The following is a 13,685-nucleotide window of genomic DNA, read 5'->3' as shown; positions in this document are numbered from 1 at the left end:
AATACTTTACATATATAAATATACAGACTCCTATGGGAAACCTTGGAATTTGCTCTAGAAGAGCCACAGTGGAACTAATCAATTATCCCTCTTGTTTTTTGATAAGTCTAGAGAACCATTTTTACTTTTGTGCACATCCATTGCAGTACAGTTTTAGCATCATATGTAGCAACGTCTCAACAAGGACTGTACAATATTGAAGTTAAAAGAATTTCCATCCAGAGAGAAGGTTTTAGGCTCATTAAAAGAATGCTTTTTAAAGCCATATCCTCTATGAACTGTCTCTAAAACTGGTAAAGCTCAAAGTTACACTCTTATAGGATTGCTCCTTTCCTTGAATTCAAATATATGGTGTTGCAAATTAAAACCATTCAGCATCTGGTTAATCACTGCACTGAAAAAACAAAGCAAAAAACAAGTCATAGCAGAACAGCAATATTGCTAATTTCCCTGGCTATGAAAAAACACAGAAATGATCATTTAAACATTAATGTGAATTCTCTCAAAATGAACACATATTAATTCATTTTCCAGAAAATTTATGGTAATTTCATGTTAATTCTTTGCCTCCTGTTTTCAGAGTCACTGATGACTCAGTGCAGCTATCTGTATGCTGAACATCAGCTGTTGAGCACAGTGTAAGATGTAATGTGGAGATTTTCACAGCAGGTTTTGTCTAAATGTGGAACTCCACAGCAAATAGCCATCTGCTAGTCAGCCACATTAGTAAAGTCTATGTGTGTGTGTACGTGTATGTGCATGTTCCCACACAGACTACTAATGCCTTAGTAAAGCAAAAGTTTAACGGGGGGGGGGAATCTTTACAAAAAGGACATATTTACATAATATATAATTTGTATAATATCTGTCATATTTACCAAGCTATAGCATTAGCTATTCAATATCAACTACCACCTTAGAAAACTAAAGCACAGTTACGTTTCAGTTCAATAATTTTGATGTTGTGGAGCTTACATTTTCCCATTATCATAACAACATAATACACATGCCAAAACTCTTCACAACATCAAACACTTAAACTGCTTGCATTGCACTTCACAGGCTGTAATGTCCCCCATACATTAAAAAAAGATGCACTGCACATTAGAAGCATTAGAGATAGTTAATTTGCCTTTCTCCCAGGCACGCTCCTAGCCCACCTCTCATTCTTTTTTAGGCCTACTACTTTGTTCATTCCTTCTGTGGCTTACTGCATAACTCTAGGTCTATCCCACACAGACACGTTTCTACTTATTGTTCTTTACAAACTCCTTTTTCACATTCATTTTTTCTCTGTTACCTTTCAGATAATTCATTCCTTGCATGTCATTTCCTGTGCAACAGTCAATTCTTTACCATGGGAAACTCTGCAGAAGTGCCTTTGAAGGCAGTGGTTAAAGGACCATTTTTGTCTCCCTCCTCCCTGTGATTTTTGAGAGCTATGGCAAATGGCAGGATGTTTTCTCACTTGTTTCGGTTTAAATGTATGTTAGAAAATGAAATTAACTTTTCCTCAAAACTGTTTTTTTTTTTCCTCCGATGTTCTGGGTTTTCTTTGCACTCAGGACACTGTGTCCTAAAAACCTGTTCTGGGTTGAACAGGAAGGGCTGCATGCAGTGTTGTGGGCTGGCCAACAGTTTGATTTGCTCTTAAGTCTATTTGCCTTTTTTGCTCACAACTGCTAGTTGTCAGTGTTGCTTTCAAACAGAAGAAAATGGAAAACAACTTCCTTTAACATATCTAAATATACTAGCCTTTGGTGTGTAGCGGGGGCATAAAGTGGGGGAAGATAATGGGAGAGTCAAGGGAGCGAAACTCAGGTCTTCCATACCTCAGGATATTGGCCCTCATGGTTTACATGCAAATTCCCAAGCCAGGGAAGTAAGATTAAGTCCAAGTCCTTTATAACTGGGTCTTTAGAAAGAGTACTGGAGCAATAACAAGCTTTTCTCCTTAAACTTAACTGATGCTCTGTTTTATGTAGCTTCAAAATCAAAGGACTCATTTACGCTTCCACATTTGTTTCTTGCCTTTTTTCCCCAGTCTTTTCGCCCCTCTCTGACTTCAAATATGCCAGTTATTTTCTATGTTTAGAAGCAGTACATTAGAAATTTGATCTGGTCATGCTCTCATGCTTACCTTTTCTGCAAAATGGCACAGCAACACAGCGGCAGACACCCCAAAATCAAAAATCCTCCTGCCACAAGCACAATCAGTCGAAATGTCAGTTGCATATCTGTAGAGTCAGCAGAGGTTTGCATTAGATGTGAATCATTCCGAGATACATATTGAGGTACAGATGACAGAGATTAACCTCTAAGACAGGCACATATATACCTCAGCCAGCAACACAATGGAAAAAGTAGGTCTTAGAAATGAGCTCAGATGAGAAAGATCAAGTCTCAGATTTGACCTGCATTTGAACAGCCCAGGTTTGCTTAGTTTCAGAAGCAACTGGGGTTTGAGTGAGCCCAGGGCATGAAGGGTGGGGGATAGAAAAGTCCTTTAGAAACTTCTTTGCATCCTTAGGAATGGAGACAAAATCATGCAAATGAATGCTATCTACCTACTTCAGTTCATAACTTTTGCAGCATTTTCTTAAAGCATCATTTTATTCCTAGTGCAAATCAGGACAAAACTCCCAGATAAGAACCATTTGAGTATGCAGCCTGTGACCATCTTACAGAAACACAAGTGCCATGAGTTTAATATCTGCTAAGCACTTCTGTTTTGTCAACAGATTGCTATGAAAAAAACAGCATGTGCTACCAGGGCAGTAAATGTCTGTATTTTCTTTGGACATATGTTGTACATCCAGAGCCCTCTAGAAGCTAATTAATCTATGAGCAAGTAATTCTGTAAAATAGTCAGCCCTTGATATTTATGTCCAAACAATAAAAGCTTAACTGGAATGAGGAATCAAGCAGTTGCAACTGAATAAGCATATTCAATTTTAACATTTGCTTGAGTATGTGTCTTTCAAATGAGCAGAAGAGCTGTAATTTTCACTGTACAGCTTTCCTTCTGGCTATAGTGCAGCCCCTGGGAAACCTGTTGCAGCTGACCCTGCTCGAGCAAGGAGGATTGGACTGTATGTTCTTGAGAGGTCCCTTCAATACCCAATAATTCTGTGCCTAATAAAGAGCCTCTAACTTCCTTGTATTTTTCAGTTTCTTGAAGCAATTTCACTGTGAAAAGCAACTATCTCTACCAAGCTGTATAAACAAGAAAAAAAGTTAAGATTTGATACAACCCTTTCAGTGAAGCCGAGATTACCACAGAGTTACATGCAAAGGAAGGACATACAAAAAGTTTGCTGTGTTGATGAGAGAGAAGAAAATCCATGTACACAAAGTCTATGTGTAAACTGAAAAAAAAAGACAAACAAGGTAAAATATTATGTTAAGGCTAGAATTTGAGAATAGAGCCACAAAAAAATGTTAGGTGTAAGAGATTTCTGCAGCTCTTGTAGGCCAACCTCCAACGATGGAGACTCCAACACCTTCCTGATTACTTCTTCTAGAGTTGCACTACTTTACTAATGAATTTCCCCCCCACCTAACATCCAAGCTAAATTTCCCAAGAATCAATTATCAGTAGTTCCCGCTTGTTTTATCATCTGGTTCTACCAGGCATTTGTGGCTCCCTCAGCTTAATAACTGCCCTCCTAAACAGGTTTCAGTACCTATTAAACAACCAATTAGCCTCCTCTTCACAAATTAAACACATCTAATTCCCTCATCTTTTCTTGACAGCACTTTCACAGAGTCACTACTACTTTGGATTAATCCGCCCATTCCACAAAAAAAGTCTTCACTCCATTCTTTATACTAACATATTTGACTATGTTTATTTGTATCATGTGTTCTTTGCTTGTGCTGGGATTGACAAGATATCCAGATAATTCTTTGAATCAATTGTTTTCTGCGTTTTTATATATATACACATATATATATATATATGCAGAAACAAATGCTAGCTTAGACTTACATTGAAGAAAGTGGTGACATGAAAAACTAAAGGGAGAAACAGAAATGAAAATCACATTGTCTGACCAGAAGCACCATCTGGCTATGAGGTAGTTATCTACAGAAGTATACTTACTGTCTTTAAATGGCATATAACAAAATGGTTCATAGCTGGTTTGGGAAGGACAACAATTATTTTCCAAGCATTTGGTTGTGTTAAGGCCCACTCCTACATGACAAGGAATTATGGTTTGTCCTTCTCTATGACGGCATGCTTTAAAGAAAAAGAAATAATAAGTAAGTTCTCTATTCTAGGAGCAACGCTCAAGCAAAGGGAAGTTATCACTTTGATGTTCCTAGTACGTTTTCATAAGATAAATCTGCCAGAAAAAGGTATCATTGACTTTCTCGTATGCTCTTTCCCCAAAACTAATCTTTCTATTAAATTTAACAGAAAAGCTAAAACGTCCTCCAAAATCTTCTGTAATTCACTTCAGTAAGAAACATTTACAAAACCCAATCTAACCATCATTGTAAAGCTTTTTTGTACTTAGGTTTGTAAAATAAGTGGGAAAGACAATTTCCTGACAGGACTGTTTAATTAAAAAAGAAAACAAATTTAAGATTTTTCTTTTTTAAGGGTCCAGCAAGCATAAGATATGTTGCAACAAACCATCTCTGTTCAGCACCAGTTGCATGTTTCTACAGGCACCTGAAAATCAGCTTGTAGTAACAAATGCCCAAGGTAATCCAATCAGTTACTGATGGTCTCAAACCTATCATCTTGTATAGCGTATGGTTCTTCACCCTCCCAGTCCCTGCCTTTTGCCTTCTGTGACTTGGGTGGTGTGGCTGGAGCACTTGCTGGTGAAGACCAAGGTAAAGTCACTGAGTACCTCGGCCTTCCCCATGTTCTGGGTAACTGCATCTCCCGTTTCCTTCTGGAGAGGGCCCACACTTTCCCTCATCTTCCTTTCATCCATAGAAGCTTTTCTTGTTGCCCTTGGTGTCCCTGGCAGATTTAATTCTATCAAGGCTTTAGCTTTCCTATCCTGATCCCTGGCTGCCTGGACAATTTCTCTATATTCTTTCCAGGCTACGTGTTTCACACTCTGTAGGCTTCCTTTTTGTGCTGCATTTTATCCAGGACCTTCTTGTTCATCCATGCAGGCCTCCTAGTACTTATTGCCTGACTTCCTCTTTGCTAGTATGCATCACTGCTGAGCTTGGAGGCAATCCTTAAATACTAACCAGCTTTCTTGAGCCCCTTGTCCCTTACCTGAGCTTTATCCCATGGTACTCTACCAGGCAGATCCCTCAAGGGACCAAAGTCTGCTCTCCTGAAGTCTAGGGTAGTGAGCTTGCTACGCACCCTCCGTACCACCCTAAAGATCTCAAACTCCACTGTATTTCCGCTTCTCCTTTCTATCTGTCTGTCATCAATTATGGATCTTGCAATTTCTGTACATGCTAAATACTTTCTCTGTTCAAAGATATCCTTCTTATTGATATTAGCAAATCAGCATTGCATTGTCTGTCTCACTTTTATGAAACAACGTAGTGCTTGGCATTGAACTTCAGCAGTCCAAAAGGTGAGTAGTCCAGCTTAAGCTAACAGCACTGGAACCTTCCCTAGCCAGTAGAAGTGAGAGAGACACTGCCATGGTGCAGAATCCTTCTCTCATTTAGCATGTGTCAAATTGCTCTTTTTGTCCTATGTGTATATGGGAAGACTAGGAAAGTAGTTTAGATCAGATAAAAAGTGGATCCTACACCAAACTATCCAACATTTCTAGTGCAATTACATCACTGACAAAGAAGGGATTTGTAGGAGGGTAGTAAAGCAGCAGAAGCAAATTTCATTGCTCCAAAGAGGCATGTAACAACACTATTTTTAAGAGATCTACTGAGTTTTACAGTATCAGACTGGGGGTTTTAAATACATCAAATGCTGCCAGGTAGGGGTGGGAGGGTCAACTAGAAGCAAGGCAGAAGAAAGAGGAAGGGACAAGAGAAACAATGCTGCAGTGATGAAGTGACACTTACTCACTGGCCTGAAGAATCTCAAGAAAGGTTCAAATGCATCTTTCAGTTTTGTAAGTACGCTGGGTGCCACTTCACTGTTTTCTAACACATGCTGAGGTGGTGGTGCAAAGCCTGAAAGCTCATAATGATTAGCTCATTATCATCAAAATATCCATAATTAATTAAATGCAATGACATTTTCATACTGATTACCTTTCATTATGAAGGCATTTATAGTCATTATAAATCATGACTACTGATGGCTAGCAAGGTTAAGCATAGATGTCTTTTTGTTGCATTCACTTCTATTACTTCAAATTGCTTCATGAACCACAATGAGCAAAGAACTAAAGCTATGAAACTTTAATTAAAGAATCCATTCAAATGGAAACTGTCACAGTAAAAAGCCCTACTGTTCACATATAAGGTGCATATTACATGAAAACTTATATATATTGTATCTATAGAGGTATTTCTCCTATGGAGGCAAGCAGAGCTTTTAGCTGTTGTTTTAAAGATCAGTCCCCAGTTGAAACACGAAAGACTAGGAAAGGTAGCTTTATCCGATACAACCAAACACGCACCTATACCAACATCTTGTTTCAGACAGTAACCTACAGTGTTTGTGTAGGTAAGAGCGAAACATCCCTGAATATAGAGGTACTGGAGTATTTTTCCAAACCCTGGTGATTTGTGGCTCTGGGATGTCTCAATTGCCTTTTATTTTTACACTACTCCAAGAAAAAAATTGGCATCAGTAAACCTTGTTGCCTCACTGTATCTCTTTTTCATTAAACCAGAAGTGCAAATCACAGTGGGACTCCGCTGGCAATCAACCACTGCAAAACGAGGGAAAAAGAAACCAAGAAACTTAGTATTCCTATTTGCCTGCCTTTTTTTCTCTCAATGAGAAACTTACACCATCATGACTTTAATAGATTTCAGCGATGGAGTTTATTGAAAGCCATTTCATGGTTTTATAGCTCCCGCAAACAGAAGTGAGATCATGGCCCAACCAAAAACTAAGGTATTGAGCAACTTCAGTCTTCTGGATTATTCTTCAGCTAGCAGCATCAGGAGCATAAATTCTCTGTCCCAGGGCACAAATTGCCTCTGCTATGCCATACAAAACTCCCTTGGGAAAAAAAGGCATCAGAGTAGGAAGAACTGAATGTATGTCAAATAGAGAATCTGAAACTTGTGTATAACAGAAATGTGACCAGCAAAGTTCACACTAACAGTTATGTCACGGTCCCTCTGTAATCAAGACAGAAGACAGAAAATGTTAAAGATTCTGTAATGATTTCTCAGGAAGTTCATGAGATATGATTGTGAGGTATCCCACAATCAGTTTGCGAAGAATCATCTGAAAATACTACCATCCTGGTCCTGCACAACTCTGAGTTTAAAGTGACACAAGCCATATACACAGGTGGAACATTGCCAATCAGCTGCATTGCATACTTATGAATCACATTTATAGCTCCATTAGAGCTCACAAATATAACGCACCCCAAGAAAACATTTTGCTTTGCAGCAACCAAGAGCTTTTCACCAAGATCTGAAAAGGTAGTCTCTGAAGTCTGGTTTCTCAATGCATTAAGGATCAAACGCAAGCTTAATGTGTGGGCTCATCTTTTACACACACGTCAAATGACCAAATTTAGCTTCTGGTATGAGCACAAATTATCAGCCCAAAATCTTTGCTAACTCTTTCGAGCCACCTGCTGCAGTAAGCAAATACACCAAAACCCAACAGACTGAAAGAACACCCTTAACTGTATGAGGGGGGGAAAAAAAGAAGAGGAAGGGGGGAAAACCCCAGAAAAAACTATAATCAAAGGTAAAATAAGAGCAAGATACACTGCCAGGGACAAAACAAGCAGCATGTGTTTCTCATACAGATGCACAAAGAGGAAAATAGAAACTGTACTTGGGGGGAAAAAAAACCCCCATAGAATCATAGGTTAGGGTTGGAAAGGACTAGTTCCAACCCCCGTGCCATGCTTTGCTGTATTTAAGTGTCAGGACTGATCAATTCCATCCGAAGCAATTCACTGTCTAATATTTTTCAATCATTACGAGAACAATAATATTGTAAACTTAACTTCTTGCTACTAAACTTACTGCTTTTGTGAAAATGCATTTCTCCTTGCAATACTCACTTGAATTGATGCTATAAAGCAGTATCAATACCATATAGTTCCACGCTAGATGGGTGCAAATTAGCAGCATTACTGCAATAAAACCAACAGTAATAATAGATATGAATTTATGTATTAAAAAATTATTCATCTTAACTTCTTACTCATGGATTAGAACATGCCAGCAGACTGCTGCACAGAGCAGGACTCCCCTCTTTTGCACTAAGGAGACCAAACCCAGTTATATTTTCTCTGCAATAAGTGATTTTGAAGAAATTACTCTTAAGAGCTTAAAGGAAACATCTTGTTAGGAGAGAGTAGCCAAAAATCCTCTCTCCGAAGTGTCCCAGAGCTGGACACCTGGCAGCCTAAAAAGATCACTTTCAGCTAAAAATTTTAATTCAGTTTTAATGAACAGAATCAAAACTGAATTGAAATTGTTAAAAGCTTACAACTGAATTCTAGTTTAGCTTGCTGAAATAACTGAATTCAAAATCTGAATATATGAGAATCTAGGTAAAACATTTTAAAAAGGTGGTTCAAAATGGTATTATGGATAAACACTTTTAGAAATCCCCAATACATCCATAGTAATCTAACAGCAGGTTTAAGCTGGGTTTTTGGTGTTTTACCTTCAACCAACCCCTGAAGATTGCTTTGCCAGATGCTGTATTTCACTTTGTCTGCTGCTCCTGTTGTTACCCCTAAAAGGGTCTTTTGTTATTATTACCACATATATTTAAGACAGTTTAAACCTAGAGATTCTTTTGCTAGTATTAGTAAAGGAGTAGAACCCCATTTTCTGAAGTGCCAGACAAGGAAAAAGGTGACATTTTACACAGGTATTAGTCTTTGAAGGATCTGTTCCCTCTCACTCCTGCTAAATGAGGAAAGCTTTCCTGCCATTAGAATGTACCTGTTCTGCAGAGCAATATACAGACATGTTCTGTCCCACAGAGCAACTTTGCTTTGGTAGGTAAACGTGAAATTATTTCTTAAGAGGACAGAAATCGTGTTTGCCAAGATACCTATTAACATCTAATGCCATACAGGACAACACCTCCTGGGAGAAGAAAAACAGGGGAGATAAAAAGACAATTCCAGTTTTCCTCATTACATACTACTTTTGCTGTCTTCTCTGCTACTGTTGGAACAGGAAGACTACAGCTATCCGGAGTACTGCAACTATGGACTTGTTTTGCATGACAACGTGGAATCAAAGCTCATCACAATGAGCTCCTTGTTACTATGATGCAGATCAGAATCAACAGTACAGATGTGATAAATGCATCGGAGAGGCCAGAAAAAAGCTGCACACAGAGTTTGAAATAAATCAGCCCCCCTTCCCAAGACAGTTAAGTCTCTTAATCTTCTAATTCAGTAAGTTAAAACCAAGTTTATGCTATTACCAACCACATTTCAGTGTGGAACCACCACATAACTGTGCAGGCCAGGCAGTAAATACCTCAGGACATCAAAATACACTCCTCAAAACAAAGTTCAGTTAAGAGATCTTAAGTTAGAGCTTCTCAAAAGTCTATTAAACATGAATTAATTAGGTAATGGTATCACCCCATAGGTTCACCAAATACCTGCACAGCCTGACACGAAGTTCCATATTTCCATTCCTTTTCTTAAAGCTCTTTGCGCAGACTACGAACAAAGTTTTAGAAATACAGAAACCTAAAGTAAACTCAAGATGCCTCAAAATCAGAAGTTCTCCAGTTGAACTGTCTAGAACAATTTATGTTACAGAAAAGAGGTATCCTACAACAGCCATGTGAAAAGGTAAGAGACCTTGACAAAAAGCTGTGTATTTGCTATGTATTCACACACAAATGTTGTGGTTGGCTGGTTTTTTCCTTCATTTCAGTTGAGAAGCGAGTTTAAAGGGTGACTCCTTTAACCTTATTTGCACGCAGCATTAGCTCACCACTATAAGCAACAATAGTGTCCTCACTTTCTATATGCAGACTAGACACAGCCACTCTCAACAGCACCAGTAAGAAGATTCTTAGAAATGTGTCTCATACAGAACAAGCATTCTTCATTTTCTGAAGCGTATGATTTCACATGCAATTACGATCTTCCATATTGCTTCCTCTCATGGAACACTGCACATAGTGTGCTGCATTTCTGATGCACAAATACAGGACTTTTCAGATTGCTGAGACTCCAAGAAAATTGGTCCCCACATTGACCACTTAACTGATTTTCTATTACATTTAGGACTGTTTATGCTCCTTGCTGCAACTCTAGTCTACACTGAAGGCTCAGCCCCATCAAATAACCCAAACCTCCCCAAACAATTCTGTTACACCATTTCTGCAGCAGTTGAGTTCTTGATCCTTTATACAGAGTATGTTAATGGATTTTTTTTCTTTGCTTTAAATTCACTGCTTTTATTGGAAATCAGTTTCTTATATTCTGCGCAAAAAAAGGAAAAATTAAGAAAGTCTTTTTCTATTGAATCCTGAGCAGAAACACGGAACAGTCATCTATGGGTACGTTCTTTCCTGTGAGGGTGGGGAGGCCCTGGCATAGGTTGCCCAGAGAAGCTGTGGCTGCCCCATCCCTGGCAGTGTTCAAGGCCAGGTTGGACACAGGGGCTTGGAGCAACCTGCTCTAGTGGAAGGTGTCCCTGCCCATGGCAGGGGGTTGGAACTGGGTGAGCTTTAAGGTCCCTTCCAACACAAACCATTCTATGACTGTTGACCTTTTTTATTATCTACTTCCATACAGCACTCAAAGCACACAAAAATTACTACTCTGAAGTCTATTGTAAAGAAATTTTTAACATGAAGTGGCAACTATTTGTTTTTACAGATTAGTAGCAATTATTTATCTCCATCACAAATTGCTCAAGATTGATGACCTCCATAATTGTGAAAGCAGGATTGACACATGGGATACATGTTAAAAGTTGCTACAAGTAGTAAAGAAGATTCATCCCCTGACGCATGCCAAAGATCCACAGTTTGCTGCAGGAGACTCAAACTGCTGAAAACTAAAGAGGTTCTGAAGTACTGTGCTTAAGCCTAGTCAAACTCTGGCAAGGAGAACTTTGCAGATCAAACTGGAATCTATTCAGAACACAACTTGGAAGAACAAACCCCACTTACCTATGTTCATAACACAGGTACAGCTGACTTACACTGTCAAGGCATTAAATGTTCTAGTCACCCTATTACACGTGAATACATCTGAAAAAGACACTGAGTAGCATCTTTTAGGATGGAAAACCTTAAGTATTGTTCTTTAAGGCAACCTCCAGAACTAATATCAGCATCTCCCCCCATCAGGTATTGCACTACAAATCTTACTGTTTCTGGAAATAAACAAAAACTTTAAAAATACACACGATAAAACTTGAGATCCACCTTTCCTCTTGCAGATTAATATCAAATGTCACTTACCACAACCATACAGCAGGGTTCCTGAAGTGACTGAGGAACTCTCACTGGAATCTAATTATCTATTGCCTTTTAATGTCAGTACTGAAGGGTTCTGCAGGGAAACATACTGTAGTTCAGGAAAACAAGTTATCTTTCACAGTAAGTTCTCCCACAAAGAAAAAGAAGTCCATACTCAGTATCATACAGTGCTTAATTTTGTTTCTGGATTGTTGAAAGCATGGTGCACAGTACTTAATATTAGAGACATAAAAGGCTGAAAAAGCTCATCTAGAACTAAATAATTTAAATAATTCCTGTATTCAAGAAATTAAACCTTGTTGATTCTTGAGCTTGTGAATGTTCGTAGCAATTTTTATCTATGTTTCAAAAAAGCTGTATACAAAGATTTTTTTCCCCCCCTTGCTAAAGTTTTATACAAACTCTGAAAAATGTTAACTTCCCACCTTCATTAACAAAAACGCATTTAGTACAGGAAACACAAACTTCCTATTTTTATAAGTGTTTGTTAATTTATAGGCTTTGAGCTTAACCCTATTGAATTTAGACTTTGGCATCATTCACAAATACCTCTCACTCTTTTTAAAGTACTTTATTTTAAAAATAATTTTAATTCATTAGACCATACTTCATAAGTTACCAATAGGATGAACCTGAACTCAAGCATCAGACATTCGTTGCACTTTCAAGTTTTGTAACAACATGACTTTTCAAAATAAGATTGTACATGTAGATTCACAGTTTAATTTGTTGAAATTTAATAACATTTAAAACCACTGCAATATGAATTGAAAGGGATACATGTTAAGCACACAAATACTGAAGAAAGTCATAACCCCAAAATGCACTTGAAAACGGAACGCAGCTAATGAGTCGACTAGTTTAGTAATTTCACATTTAACCTAGTTAGCACCTTAGTGAACTCAACCACTGAATGTGAGAAATACAGTGCATGTAGTGTGACAACTCAACAGGTACTGTACCGTTTCATCATGAGATTGTGTTTTCTTGAGTGTTATGTGCCATAGTTTTGAAAACTGGTAACATTTTAGAAGCCTTCTGAAATGTGTAAATAAACAAAGGCTGCCATTAAAGTCTAAACAAAGAAATGCTTTTTCTCTACTTTCTGTAAGTTGAGATTTTTAAAAGCAATCATTTATAAGGATTGCATCAACATCAGTTAGCAGAGGAAGATCAAACTTTATTGAAACTGCTTGCATACAAAATATATTGCACTATAACCAAACAAATGTCAACATAAAATCCGATCTGTTGTAGCTAATATGTACAGAGAATATTGCCCAAGAGCAGTTACATTACAAGGTCAGTCTACCTTGGTTAATTATCTACAGTATTTTAAACCAAACAGCTTACAGATGATGTGTGCAAGGTACCAATTTCTGTTTTCAAATACTATACATTCCCAAAATAAATAACTAGAAATCAACATTAATGTTTGGCAATACTTTTTAAGACATTTTTATATTTGTTAAATCATGTGCAGTTCGTTGCCATTTTTAGTATGCTCACCTGTATGCAAGGAAAAAAAAAGAATGAAAAAAGCAAAGAAACGAAACTCACAAAATACATCAGATCAAGTTTGTACAAGTCTGTACATAAACAGTGGCTCTCCTTCTGGAGTAATCTGAATAAAAATGGAATAAAATGAAGGTCCTTATACAGTTTTGCCCAGTAAGTTAATGTATGATCAGAAATAAAAGAAAGCACAGCTTCTCCCACCACTTCCCAGCCTTCCCTGGTGTACAATTGTACTTTGGATGACAAAATCCATGACACCTTAGAATGAGCTGGTAATTCAGACCTTGTACCTCGAAATATGATGAGTATTTGTTCTACCTCCAGTATCTCCAACTACTGTATCTGTACTTTCCAGGGCATTACATGTGGTCATTTTCTTCCAACCTCTCCTGAGATGGCCCCTGAACTAAAATAATCAATTCAAAAAATTCTGGGAGGATGACAAACATCAGCGCTTTAAACTGGTCATCTGGCCAAACAGCAGGCACACATTACTAGCTTGTGAACACGTTACACTTGTTCCCTCAGTAACAATGAGTTTTGTGTTTTGTTTTTCGTTTTTTTTTTTTTTTTTTTTTTTTTTAGTTTTCCACAA

The sequence above is a fragment of the Nestor notabilis genome, unplaced genomic scaffold (assembly GCF_000696875.1).
Source record: "Nestor notabilis isolate BGI_N333 unplaced genomic scaffold, ASM69687v1 scaffold10669, whole genome shotgun sequence".
In the NCBI taxonomy this organism is placed as follows: Eukaryota; Metazoa; Chordata; class Aves; order Psittaciformes; family Psittacidae; genus Nestor; species Nestor notabilis.
The sequence above is the reverse complement of the archived record's forward strand: the minus strand, read 5'-3'. Positions refer to the sequence as shown.